The following is a 13,245-nucleotide window of genomic DNA, read 5'->3' on the forward strand; positions in this document are numbered from 1 at the left end:
CTAACACTGGCTCTTGGCCTCACCCTGCTAACAGGCCACCCCTTCCCAAGTCCTCACTCATATAGCCTCAAAACATCCTGACTATAAACGTCATTCTCCTTGACACTCATCCTGTCCCAGCTCTGTACCCGTCTCCTCCCTGTCGCCCACAGTTTTCCTGTTCCTGAACTGTTTTTGGTACCAACACTCCATGTGTTTCTTATAATAGTGACACTAATGTCACTGCTTCAGTTTGTTTCGTGACTCTTTCAAAGACACTCAGAACCCTTGACGGCCACAGGGCTGTTACCACGTTATTAACTGACCACACAGTTCCATCATGTAATGAACAATTATCCTCTCCATGAGGAAACTGAGCAACCAGGAAGGTCAAGTAGCCAGCTCCAGGGTGCCACCAGGTCAAGAGCAGGGGGAGGAAACTGGAAGCAGGGTCTAATTCTCATCAGCCATGGACGACTGAGCTCTTATCTTCCCCAGGAGGTACTCAGAAGGACACAGGAAGCCAGCCCTGGAGCAGGACATACTGCCTTCTAAAAACAACATCACCCATTGACTCCTTCGCTGGGCAGCATCCTTCTCCCCGCTTGCCTGGACCGAGCTGAACTGTGAGCATCGGGATGGCCATTCCGTGCAGAACCTCTGCTACAGTTCTGGCCCAGTGAGCCTCTGTCTCTCCAACAAGTCTGCCTTCCACGATACAGCACAGACGCCTTGCTCTTATGCTTCCCCACACTATGGGGGAGCCCAGCACATTGTACCCCCCGCCCTTTACAAATCACACTTGCTCTTTCCGGGCTGTTCTGATGACTACTGAAGTCTTGACTCCAAAATCACACTCTCAGCGACACCCTCCTTGACCACCTCCTATTTTTCATCTCCTGCTGCTTCTACTCCCACACCTTGAAGTTCCTGTCCTTATCTGGCCTCCACCCCAGCCCTGACACTGCCAGTGTGTTTCACTTGCTTATCTCGCCTGTCAGTCCCAACACCAGCTAGCTAACACGGGGAAATACACATCTTTGGGGTGGGGTGGGGGAGAGCTGTGTGCGGTGATGACTAATGCTATCGTAAACTGCTGGGCGCTTTTTATACTTTGGCTAGGAGTTGTTGCAAAGTCGCTTGTGGTTTGAATGACTTTAAGATTCAGAGTACTATTAATTTCCGGTGAATAATTCCAAGAAACATGGTGCTTGGGGAAGAATTAAGATGTTTTCAAGAGAGTACAAAGAGCTGCCTGGTGTGACTCCAGAGGAAAAGAGCACGCCGCTGAAGTCATTTTCCTGTTTGGTGAGCCGCGGCAGGCAGTGCCGGGATATTTTGAGGTTTACTGTACTCCAATTCATTCAAAATCAGATTCCACACGATGTTATGTTTGTTTAAAGCATCCTGGAGCAAACGTATCTCCATTCCAGGTCTTGTCTTTCTTTTTCTTTTTCTCCCTCTTAAAGAAATGTACAGGTTTAAAGATTACTGAACTACCAGAAACTTTCTTACAAGCTCTTCAACAGGACTGAAAAGCAGATTGGGGCTGGACGTGGTGTCGCACACCTTTAATCCCAGCACTGAGGAGGCAGAGACAGGTGGATCACTGTGAGTTCGAGGCCAGCCTGGTCTACAGAGCAAGCTTCAGGCCAGCTAGGGCTTTATAGTAGAACCCTGTCTCAAAAAAGAAAAGGAGAGAAAGAGAGAGAAGAGAGAGGGAGGAGAGGGAGGAAGGAGAGGACTGGGGGTGGGTAGCTCAGTTGCCTAGCATATGTGAGGTCCTGGGCTCTGTGCAGGCACACGGCTTCCATCCAGTATTTTCCATGGAATCATGGTATGCTGGGCACACCTTAGTCTCTGGGCACATGTAAGAGGTGAAGGCAGCTGTGGCTTCACAAGGATGTGGGGGCATTGCCACCCTCTATCCTTAAAATCAGAAAGGAAATGAGGTGGCAGCTGCGGGCTGTCCGCCCACCTCTGCTCCCTCACCCCACCCCACCCCACCCCCGCGCCTCAGCAGCTGCCTCCAGAGGTGAGAGTTGTCAGCTAACAGATGGGAAACAGCTGGCTCCTTCCTGCCCCTCGTGGTCTCCCCAGCTTCTGAGCCCACACACAACTGCAAAAGCCACCGCACCCCCTTCCGACAGAGCGGTGAGTCTCAACCATCGCTGTATCCATAGGGTAGAGCAGACCAGATGACGACGGAGATCTGTAAGCAAAGGACTCGGTGCCCAGGGCCTCTGTTTGGTTTTCGTTTACTATTACATTTTGAGATAATGTCTCCAGTAGCCCACCTTGGCTTCAGACTTGCTATAGAGCTGAGGATGGCCTTGAATTCCTCATCTTCCTTCCATCAGCTCCTGAGTACTAGGACCGCAGGCAGGTGCCACCAAGCCCCATTTGTGTGAGTTTACGCTGGGAATTGAACTTAAGGCTTCATATGTGCTAGGCGAGCACTCTCCCAATTAAGCGTAGTACATCCTCAGCTCCTATTTTATTTTAAGTAGGGTTTCATGTAGCCAAGGCCGGCATTGGACTCTTGATCTTCCTGCTTCTGCCTCCCATTGTTGAGATGACAGGTGTGTGCTACAGGCCTCTTGATGGACCTTGAATGCTAAGCAGGACTCTGTCCCTTTCCAAGCTTGTTTTCTCAAAAACTCACCACAGTGATAGACACTTCGCGTAGGTTCAGTAGGTGACCAGTGAGGGAAAGATTGGTTAGACGAACTGCTTGAGGGACAGCTACCTGTCTACCCAGTCACGCTAACACCCAGCACCGAGCCACTTTGAAAAGTAACAAAGCAGGTGAGAAGCAGAACTGCTGTAAAAGATTGAAAACACCTATAGTCAAATCACAGTCACCAGGGGATCTGAAGCGTGAGGTAAAAAAAAAAAAAACCAGAGCCACTGCACACAAGTAAACAAGTAAACATCCTCACTCTTCATGGCTGTGTTTCGGAGACTGATTGATAGGATGTAAACATACAATGTAATTAATATATATACACATATTTATGTATGTGTATACAGTGGAATCTACTCACCAACAAGAAGAATGAGTTGATATGATCCATGGTGTGGATACACTACAGAAACGTTATGCTGAGTGAGGGAAGCTTTACCCATTTATATGATATTCCTGGGAAGGCAATCTTGTCTATGGAAGGGAGAAATTAGAATACCTATCTGAGGAGCCGGAGAGAGGGAGCTTCGGGAAGTCAGGAAGGTCATGGACCTTGTTTGGCGAAGCGCTTGCCTGAGCCCCTGGCTGCGTCTCTAACCCTGGCAGTGCAGGCAGACCCAACTGAGGTTGGTTAATCCAACAAGGCCTGAAATATCATGGTGGTGGGGTTGGAAAGATAACGAGCGGAGCATGAAAGAGAGCCTCAACGCATCACAGAACTGAGTGGGTACCACAAAATGAAAAAAAGAAGAAAGAAGCCTCACGTCTTCACGTGGTCACCACCTCCCGATAACACCTCAGGCTAGGGACCAATTTCAGTACCCGGGACTCTGAGGGACAGTTCAGACTGGGACTCGGCACGGGGAGTGGCTCTCTTACACCTCTCCACACAGCTCTCACTTGGCAATCATGAGGCTGCTTCACACTTTGCTTCCCTCAACGAAAGGAAACGTTTAAAGTCAACCTAGATGTAGAAGGAACCCAACATGCAGCATGGACTAAAATGAGTGAAGCTGTTCAACAAATGAATGGCCTGACTCCCCTGAAGAGGGTGGAGAGGAAACGGACCTGGGTGATTGGTCTTATTCTGTGCATGCATTGTATGTATATATCCATGTACATGACATAAGTGTATGTGGTATATGAGCATGTGTGTGTTCAGGCACATTAGATACCACGGATGACTTCAGGCGCCCTGCTCTATTGCTCTCCACATCATTCCCCTGCCTCAGATTCTCTCCCTGAAACTGGAGCTATCCTGGCAGCCTCGTGCTCCTTCCACGCTGGAGTTAATGGGAGCTCCAGTGACCTTGCCTGATTTTTTTATCTGGGTTCCTTGGGATTTGACTCAGGTCCTTAAGCTTTCAAAGGCAGTGCTCTTAGCCACAGGGTCATCTCAGACCAAACATAGGTGAATTTAGAAGCAGGGTCTGGGCTCCAGGCTGTAATCCTGAAGACAGAAGCACTACCTCCTGGGGCTGAAGGGACAGCTTTCTTGGTAACAAGCATGCTTCACAAGCATCAGAACCTGAACTGGGATCCATAGCACTGCATAGAAACTGGGTGATCATTATGTAGATTTGCAGTGCAGAAAGGTGTATGTGGAGAGTGGCCACTCCCCAGAGTATACATATCTTCAGGCCACTGAAGGCTGAGTCTGAAATGTCCCTCAAAGGCTTGGTCCCTCCCTGTGGTGCCATTGGGAGGCAGTGACTCCTTTAAAAGGTGGGGCTGTGGAAGGGAGTCAACTCATCAAGAGAGTGATGGTTCATCCACGGACTGCATTTGGGATCACCTAGGAGACAACACCTCTGGGTGTGTCTGTGAGGTGTTGCCTGAGAGGTGTCGCTGAGGTGGGTGGGTGATGTGCTGCCGAAGACTGGAGACATGAAGGTCTCTGGGGCTTGCTGGCCAGCTAGTCTAGGTGGTGAGCTCCTGGGTTCTGCAGGAGACCCTGTCTCGCCCACTAAGGTGGAGAGCGATAGAAGAAAACCAAGGAGGCATAATAACTCCATGTAATGTGGGATCCTGGGACAAGATACACCAGGGAAAATGGATGTTATCAGTGGGAAAATAGGATGAGAGGTAGTTAGGAGTTCTCCACACTGTTCTGTAAGTTTTCTGTACTTCTGAAAGTATTGTATAACAAAAGACACAAAGTCAAGGTGCTTGCTGGGTGGACGGAGGCACCGAGCAGATAAGAATTGCATCAGAACATCCACTGAGTTGAGTGCTGGTGAACACCTGCAATCCCAGCACTCCAGAGGCTGGGGCAGCAGAATCAGGGAGGTAAGGTCAGCCTAAGGTGCAGAGCAAATTCAAGGCCAGCCTGGGCTACATGAGATCCTGTCTTTTAAAAAATGTAAACAAAGTCAACTATAGAATTCTGTGGCAAACAAAAAAGCGCTCACTGTGCTAACAGATTGCCATACTCTCAAAAGTTTCAAAAGCAAAGTGTTGAAAAGAGTAAATTAACACACTAAACTCAATCTTGGTCCTAGCAGTAACTTACAAATTCCCTAGTGAGCTTAAGGAGCATGTGTGATCAGCCGCAAAGTGGACAGGAGCATAAAACTGTGTGACGAGCCGTGGGACACCACCAAGGGAAAAGAGGCTCTTGGCTGAAAATGAGACCCTCTGAATATAAACAATGATGTAACCAAGGAAACAGCAGAGACAATGGTGGTGGCCAAGGAAAGAAGGTCTGTCCCCGTGTTAGGCTGGGAGTTCTCAGGAGCGAATGTTCTGTGAGGTGCTGTGCGGCCGAGATGGGGGCCCTAATGAAAGGTCCACGCCACACCCTGGTCCAGGCTGTGCCTGTGGGTACCCATCCCTCTTATCAGACACGGACTGCAAGGGGGAGGAGGCAGTGGAGTGAGCTAAGGCAGGGCTGGCCTGAGTTGGTACAGGCGCCTTATTTAATATTATTTAATTACTAAATAAACTGATCTCATGAATCAGCCCCACAGTAAAATGATGTAAGAAGCAATAAATCTGCAGTGGTAACCTTTGCTGTTCTGGATGAATGTACACACTGTAACCCACATATTATCATTGAGTGAGGGAAGCAATGGGGTTATAATGGAATACACACATGGCCCTCGGAGACCGAGCATCAGAGGAGGGCGAAGGGAAAAACATGAACTTCAGGCTTTAAAGATTCACAGATGAGAAATGTCCTATGAGATAATTCAGAAAGCGTATGGTTCCCTGTGTGGGACAGGAAACGCCTAAGGTCCAACTCAGCCCTCAGAAGATATACATTCAGGGAAAGTTCCAAACCTAATCCTCCAGGGAGCATGGAAAGAAACCAGCCTTGAAGGTTGAGGCTACCTCAGCTGCAAAACTTATCTGGTTCTCTAAGGGGGTTGTGAGTGATCGAAAACTTTGTGAAGCAGAAATCGGTTTCAAAGCTTGGAGGAGGTAAAAATACTTTTTTCATGTGACTTGTGGGGTATCAGACTTGCCTATCTCAGTCTAGCTCTGGTAGGCCATGTGAGTCGAGATAAAATTCTGGTCTGTAACAATGAAGTTTGGGAATGCAGTATAAGACTTTATCTGAATCCTTCCAGCAAAATGGCAGAATCTTGAGTACTTTGTAGGGGACAGTTGCTTAGTGACCCTAATTAGTGGCAGTTTTGATTGACCCTAAGAGGGTAATCATTCTAAATAATGACTCCCCACACACACACACACCTGTGTGTGTGTGTGTGTGTGTGTGTGTGTGTGTGTGTGTGTGTGTGCGCGCTGCGTAGACCAGAGGGTGACATCTGGTGTCCTCCTCAGTCACTCTTCACTATAGTTGAGACAGGACCTCTCACTGAAACTGGAGCTCACGAATTCAGTGGGACTGGCAAGCAAGATCTAGGAATCTTCTGGTCTTTGCCTCTCCAGGGCTGGGATCACAGGCTTGCACCACTGTGCCTGGATTTTTTTATATGGGTCTGGCAGTTCAAATTCAGATCTCTATACTTATGCACAAACACTTACCAACAGACATCTCCCCAATCCATAACAATTTTTATAAGTAATGATAGCCACTGAACACCTTTGGTATACTGGGCCTGCGTCCTTCAAGTAGATAGACTAGTTCATTTAATGCTCGTCTCCTCTGAGGATACAGCGCAGAAGAGCCGCTCACTAGCCAGTCTAAGATGGGGTGGACAGTGCGTGTACAGTCTTTGAGCCTCCTCCTCTGCTTCTTTTCCCTTATACCCTCACGGTTTGCCAAGGGTCGAACTGAAAATTATTCCAGCTGCGTGTATCTCCACATTGCCTAGCAGAGCGCTGCTCCAGCCAATCAGACACTCTCCATCTGCAGTTCCTCCCAGCAACACACCACATTTCTGCCTCCGAGCTTCAGAGAATCTGGACCCAAGTGTGACCAAGTGTGACCGTGGCAAAGCCGTATTCCGTCAGCTGGGGAAAGAAGAGAAGACACTGAAAGTTCACAGGTTCCACCAAAGATTCTGCAGTAAGCATCCGATGTGTTAAATAAACAACAAAGTGTCTAAGCATAAACAGATACCTGTAACTCTGCTTCAGTTTTGGGCGGGATAGGAAATGGGCCTTTGCTGCTTTGGGTTTTGTTTTCTTTTTTTAACTCTATTTTTCTGAATTAGATCAGTAAAGAAACACACCCAGTTCTGGTAGATCTGATAGATTTCTTATGAAAGTAAAAAGATTAGCTGCATTTTTTAAAGGATGGTTGTTATTCCTATGAATATTATTTTATATTTGAGCTTATATCGTTCTGATGTGAAATGGAATTACCTGGACATTTGAAATTCTGAGGTTTCACATCTCTAAGCAGATGGATGGATTCCCCCTCTCACCTGTGGTCTGTGTTGGTATTGTGTTCCCCAAAATATCGTGTACCTTAATAAACTTATCTGGGGTCAGAGAACAGAAAAGCCACTAGTTAGCAGTGATAGCACACGCCTTTAATCCTAGCATTCCAGAGTCAGAATCCATCTGAATCTCTGTGAGCTCAAGCACATTGAAACAGCAGCATGTGACAACACCTTTAATCCAGAAGCCAGTCTTAAGAGAGTGTGGTAGAAGCAAAAGATATATAAGGCGTGAGGACAGAAACTAGCAGCATTTGACTGGTTAAGCATGTGGCTGGTTAAGCTTCAGGCTTTCCAGCAGCAGTTCAGCTGAGAGCCATTGGGATGAGGACGCAGAAGCTCCAGTCTGAGGAAACAAGACCAGCTGAGAAGTTGACCAGGTGAGGTTAGCTGTGGCTTGTTCTGTCTCTCTGATCTACCAGCATGGACCCCAATAACTCGCCTCGGGTTTGATTTTATTAATAAGAACTTTTAAGAATCCTGCTACAGTGGTCACTGCTGTTCCCTAGAGAAAAGCAAACTGCTTTATAAGTTGAGGAAGAGTTACTCATGGGGGCTTGCAATGTCTTCTTTGACGCTTAGAATTTAAACTCCCTGAGTCCAATTCTTTTTTTTTTTTTTTAATGTATTGATAATCTATTATTTTATTATGTGTATGAGTGTTTTTGCCTGCATGCCCTTGGAGTCAGAAGTAGGTATAGGATGGAACTGGAACCCTGGAACTGGAGTTAAGGATGGTTTGAGCCAGCTACCATGTGGGTGCTGGGAACTGAACCCTGATCCCCAGCAAGAGAAACAAGTGCTCTTCAGTGCTGAGCAGCTCTCCAGCTGCGCTCCACCCCCACCCCCTTCAGTTCCTGACTACAAACTAGGGACAGGGACTTTGCTACGAGAAGAGGCAATGTTTGCACATACACAAATGATTCATGTGTGATGTGCACTTCAATGCGCTTCCTACTTTCACGTTCGAGCGGCAGCTCCGCCCCTCTGTGGACTGTCTCCTCTTTTCCTTCTTCTAGAGCCTGTGACAAGCCTGCTCCTTCAAGGGCTGCAGCCTCACTCCGGGAGAACAAAGGGAGCCTTAGGATACGCTCTTCTCTCTGGTCAATAGTTTTGGTCTATACAGTAAATTGGTGACAGAGGAAGTACACACAGAGTCCACTGCACACCCGATAAGCCCAGGGGTCATACACAGAGCGTGAGGCTCGGAGAGCAGCGAGATGCTCGAGTGTTTACTGAGGGTCAGGACCCTGCAGATTAGAAGGCTGTGGGGAAGTGCACAGCCACCCACGGAGTCTCCTAGCTGAGAGACACCCGGACCCTGGCTGCCTCTGCAGAAGGCAAGCTCCGCCCCCTCTTCCTTAGGACTGATCTTTCCTAGGCAGGCGCAGCCAATGGAGAGGGCTTCGGCAGCATCCGCTGTGTATGTTAGGAGTGTGCAAAGACACAGTCGTTCCTCTCTACAGAGGTCTGCAGTGTCTCTGAACAGCTCAAACTTTGTCCAAGAAGTATAGACAGAGTGGAGACCGCCACTCTCCCACAGCGTCTGTGCCTTCCTTGGGGGACAGCAACTGCAGACCTCAACAGTCCCCACGTGTCAATTCACCCGGAGCCCTTTCTTCCCACCTCATCTCCTCAGAAGAGCAGTGGTTTTTATTTTAATTAGCGTGTCACCTCAGCACTGGGGACTGGAACCCAGCCTCACATATAGGAGGCAAGCGGTCGACTGCTAAGGCCCAGCCCAGGCCCTGGAGCCTCCAGGTCCACAGATGCCCTCCTGTCTTTCTTCTGGCCTCTTCTTCACTGCTCGTTCCTCTGCCAGTGCAAGGATTCAGCACATGAAGAAAAAATGTGACCCTTCCTGACCCCTGAAACCCTTCCGTTCTCTCCTGTCTTCTGGCTAGCCTTACCTCCCACCTGGGCCTGAAATGCATCTGCTCATCTTCATCTTTGCCAGGACCCCGGCCCACGCCATCATTTTCGCTTCTGGTCTCTTTCAAAAATGCAAAACAGGCCGAGCTGCAATGTCCACACATCAGCATTGCCTGGTTGTCCACAGACACCACCACCCCCTCCCCCACCCTCTCCCCCACCCCTCCACCTTTGTGGTTTAAAGACCCAGCCTGGGGAACAGGGCTCAGTGCCTTTTGCTCTGTCCAGGGACAGTCTGCTCTCTGCTGTACCCTAGTCACAACAGTCGTGTGTGTCCTTCATGTCTGAGCTCAGAGGGTCCTTTTTTGTTTGTTTGTTTTTTGTTTTTTGAGACAGGGTTTCTCTGTGTAGTTTTGGAGCCTTTCTTGGAACTCACTCTATAGACCAGGCTGGCCTCGAACTCACAGAGATCTGTCTGGTTCTGCCTCCTGAGTGCTGAGATTAAAGGTCTGTGCCACCACTGCCCGGCCTTTTTTTTTTTTTTTTTTTTCCCAGAGGATCCTTCTTAAGCGCTCATACTGGGACACAGTAGCACACTGTGCCTTGCTCCCTCTCTCCCAGAGTGTGATTGGTGTGTGGAACCTGCTTCCTTCCCTAACAGGGCCTCTCTCTCCCATGCCCCCCCCACACACATACACTTCCATGGGTGTGAAGTCCACATCACTCACTCTCTCCTGTAAGTCTGTGGGGGTGCACTCTGTCAGTCTTTGTAGGGATCCAGGGAACACCCACCCTTGTCAAACGCTGCCTAGGAAGGCGGAAGTGGTGCTATGATGACTGGGACACATTTTCTCACCTGTTCCCTTCTCCCTGTGGTTCCCTGCGGCTCACCTCCCAGTCACTTCCTTCCTGTTCTCCCAACTCGTGTTCACCCGCTCACTTTTTCTCGGTTGCCCACCAAGAGGATCTAATCAGAATCCACCCAGCATGCCAAACAGAGACACACAGAGGGGTGTTCTGAGCCCTGGGGTGACTGAGCCTTGTGTGCCGACCACTTAGGCACAGTGACCCCAAGAGGCTGCACTGCCACCCTTCTGGCTGCCACCTTGTCCCCTAAAGCCGCCTCTGCCTCTGCCTTCCTCGTCTCTAGTCCGGGCCTCCAAGGTTAACTTAGCCTTCTTCCTCCACACCGGCGGCCCGGCCAGAGAAGAACAGACTTGCTCCCTGCCTGCTCTTGTATCCTGCTTTTCTCTTTTCCGGTTGTTTTCCCAGACTAAACACTCCTTCAGATAACTCAGGGCCCACTCACAACACTCTGTAAAGTCGTCTGGGATCCTGCCCTAAAGGAAGGACTTTATTTCCCCAATCCAACTTTCAAAACGTCTCTCAAAATGCAGCCAACATCTCTCCTGAAAACAGAGCAGTTCCAGGAGAAAACAGGGAAACTTCCGCACACGTGGTCCTGAACCGATCAGCAGTCCCCTTACTCCGCCCCTTCCACACCACGGAGAACAGACAAGCTGGGGTGGCGGGGGTGGGGGGGGTGGGGTCCTACAGAGGATGGCAGTGCCCTCAGTGCAAGCTGAGGAGGGCACTTGACCCCAGCCCAGCCCTTGGCAAGTCCCCCCTTGGCTCTCTGGCCCATCTAACTTTGCAGTTGTTTTTCAAAACAATGGCCTGTCGTCGGCAGCCTGGCTGGCCTCCCTGGTGACCCCACATTTTGTCAAACTCACACCCTGCTCTGTCCCAGTTATCCTATCAACTTGTCATTCTTCTGACTCTGCTGTGACTTTTCAGATTCTTCCTCAAGACCCAGAACAAATGACTCATATCTGGGCAGTGTGTCACCATCCAGCTGCCCTCTCTGCCTCTGAAAGCAGAGCCCAAGTCCTGCTTTTCAACAGAGCTTCCTGGGTCGTGACGCCCACACGTGCTCGCGGCCACGCAGTGTGAGCGCTCTACCCTGAATAAACTAGACGGGGAAAGAGACGAGAAGAGGGAACCAGAGGCCACTTATTTATAGACCAGTGACACTGTTTTGCTTTAGTCCTAAAACTAAGCAAAACGCTCCACTGAGAGATGCAGACAAGTCCTACAGTGAGCAAGTTCGGCTTCCTCTGAGGTGTGTCTGTGAGTCCCCAGTGGTAATCCTGAACTAGAGCCACTGAGTTGGGGGGGGGGGCTCATCCTGGGGCAGGAAGAGCACTTTACCCTGTCTCTGGAGTGATCTAGAGCCAGGTCCTCCACAGGGAGGGGGGCTTGGCGCAGGCGGAAGGGGGAAGCGGGAGCCCGTTGTGGAAGGGGTTTTCATACAGGCCTCTCGCTTCATCCTTAGCATGAAAGAGGAGCAAAGAAAACCTGGGCCTCAAGTTAACCACAGCCTGTCTTCTTCAAGGGAGAAGCTGCAAGCTACATCCCAGGGTTTAAAGTTGGCACTGGGTTCTACGTCCACAGTTCTAAACAACCGCAGACAGAGACTATCTGGGGGCGGGGTTATGTCTGGAATGAGCAGAGGCCACCGTTCCTCGCCATCACCCCCTAAACAGCAATGGCATAGCAGTCACTCCCATGCTCTGTGAAACACCTCACCATCCTGTCGAAGACATCTGAGCACGTGGCTGTTGGTAGCCACCTCCCACCCCACCCCGGGGACACCAAGGGGTGACAGTGTGTGATGGAATTTTAAACAGAGACAAATCCAACTGTGTCAGGCTGTTAGAAGTGTGAAGCTAAGATTAGCCGTGTCTTCCGAGATTTTTTTTTTTTAGTAGCAATTAAGAAAACCCAGTGGAAGTATCTGTGTCTAACCCTGAGGCTCTTTTCTGCTACCCCATCCAGGTAAGAACCCTGCTGAAGAGCAGAGCAGCCTGGGGGAAGGGAAGAGGGCCCTGCCTTGGTAATCAGTCATGGCTATGGACAACCTGGGACTCACCAAGGGAGGAGGAGGAGGAGCTGCTCTTGACCAGCACTGGAGATGCAGAGACCCAGTTTGCTCCGGGCCAGTGGGAGCAAGACTAACAGGACCATGCACCAGAGTAGCTGGGGGCGAACTGCCTTCTGGCCAGCACCAGGGACATCCTGACCAATCGTCCAGACACCCAGCCGAAGAAGGGTCCGAGCTTGCCTGACCTCCAAGTTCGTTTCCCTTGCCTTCTCAGCCCCACCTCCAAAGCGCTCAGCTTTGGCCTTATAAGGCTGGACACTACATACAAGTGCCTAAGCGGCAAACATCATTGGAATGTATTCTTTTGTTCTCTGAATCCTGTATGCTCAGTAAATCTGCAGTTCAGAAGGCGCCAGAGGCATGATTTTCCCTGGCTATACTGATGGCCGTTTCCGACCATCACACTGCCTTCTCCATTGTTAGGGTTGAAGTAAATACCAAATGCTACTCAACGGAGAAAGAATTCTAGAAACCTAAGAGACAGAAACTAATACTCACCCCTTCGTCCATCAGAAAGAGCTGAGAACAGCTTCATGCGAGAACACATAGCTCTCTTGAAGACCCCTGGACGGAGCCTTGTCATAACCTATCACAATGTAGACCAGCCTTCAGTGCATTGTCTACCAAGTGTGAGGACCTAGGTTCAGCTGTCAACTGAAAATAAAGAAAGAAAGAAAGAAAGAAAGAAAGAAAGAAAGAAAGAAAGAAAGAAAGAAAGAAAGAAAGAAAGAAAGAAAGAAAAGAGATGAGAGAGGGAAGGAGGGAGGGAGGGAGGAAGGAAGGAAAGAAAGAAGGAAGGAAGATAATGTTCTGACCAGAGCATATGGCTTTAAGTGATTTTTCTTCAAGTTTCTTTCTTTGCTGTATTTAGGGTTCAGAGGACTGCTCAGGGTCTGAGCAGGCTACGCCCGTTT

At 49.4% G+C, this 13,245-nt stretch overlaps 2 long non-coding RNA genes across 2 annotated transcripts in view; both read left to right on the plus strand.

Moving 5' to 3' along the window:
- Nucleotides 1–525, plus strand: part of LOC119087371 — a 2,086-nt gene extending 1,561 nt beyond the window's left edge. Inside the window, exon 2 of the long non-coding RNA XR_005090783.1 lies at nucleotides 478–525. This is a non-coding gene — a long non-coding RNA (uncharacterized LOC119087371). The remainder of the gene's footprint in view (nucleotides 1–477) is intronic.
- A 1,468-nt stretch (nucleotides 526–1,993) lies between these two features.
- On the plus strand, nucleotides 1,994–12,977 carry LOC119087484. Its single transcript, XR_005090961.1, has 3 exons — nucleotides 1,994–2,133; nucleotides 6,898–7,139; nucleotides 12,226–12,977. It is a non-coding gene; the product is annotated as an uncharacterized LOC119087484 (long non-coding RNA).
- Nucleotides 12,978–13,245: the final 268 nt, after the last annotated feature.

Source organism: Peromyscus leucopus, chromosome 2 (genome assembly GCF_004664715.2).
Source record: "Peromyscus leucopus breed LL Stock chromosome 2, UCI_PerLeu_2.1, whole genome shotgun sequence".
In the NCBI taxonomy this organism is placed as follows: domain Eukaryota; kingdom Metazoa; phylum Chordata; class Mammalia; order Rodentia; family Cricetidae; genus Peromyscus; species Peromyscus leucopus.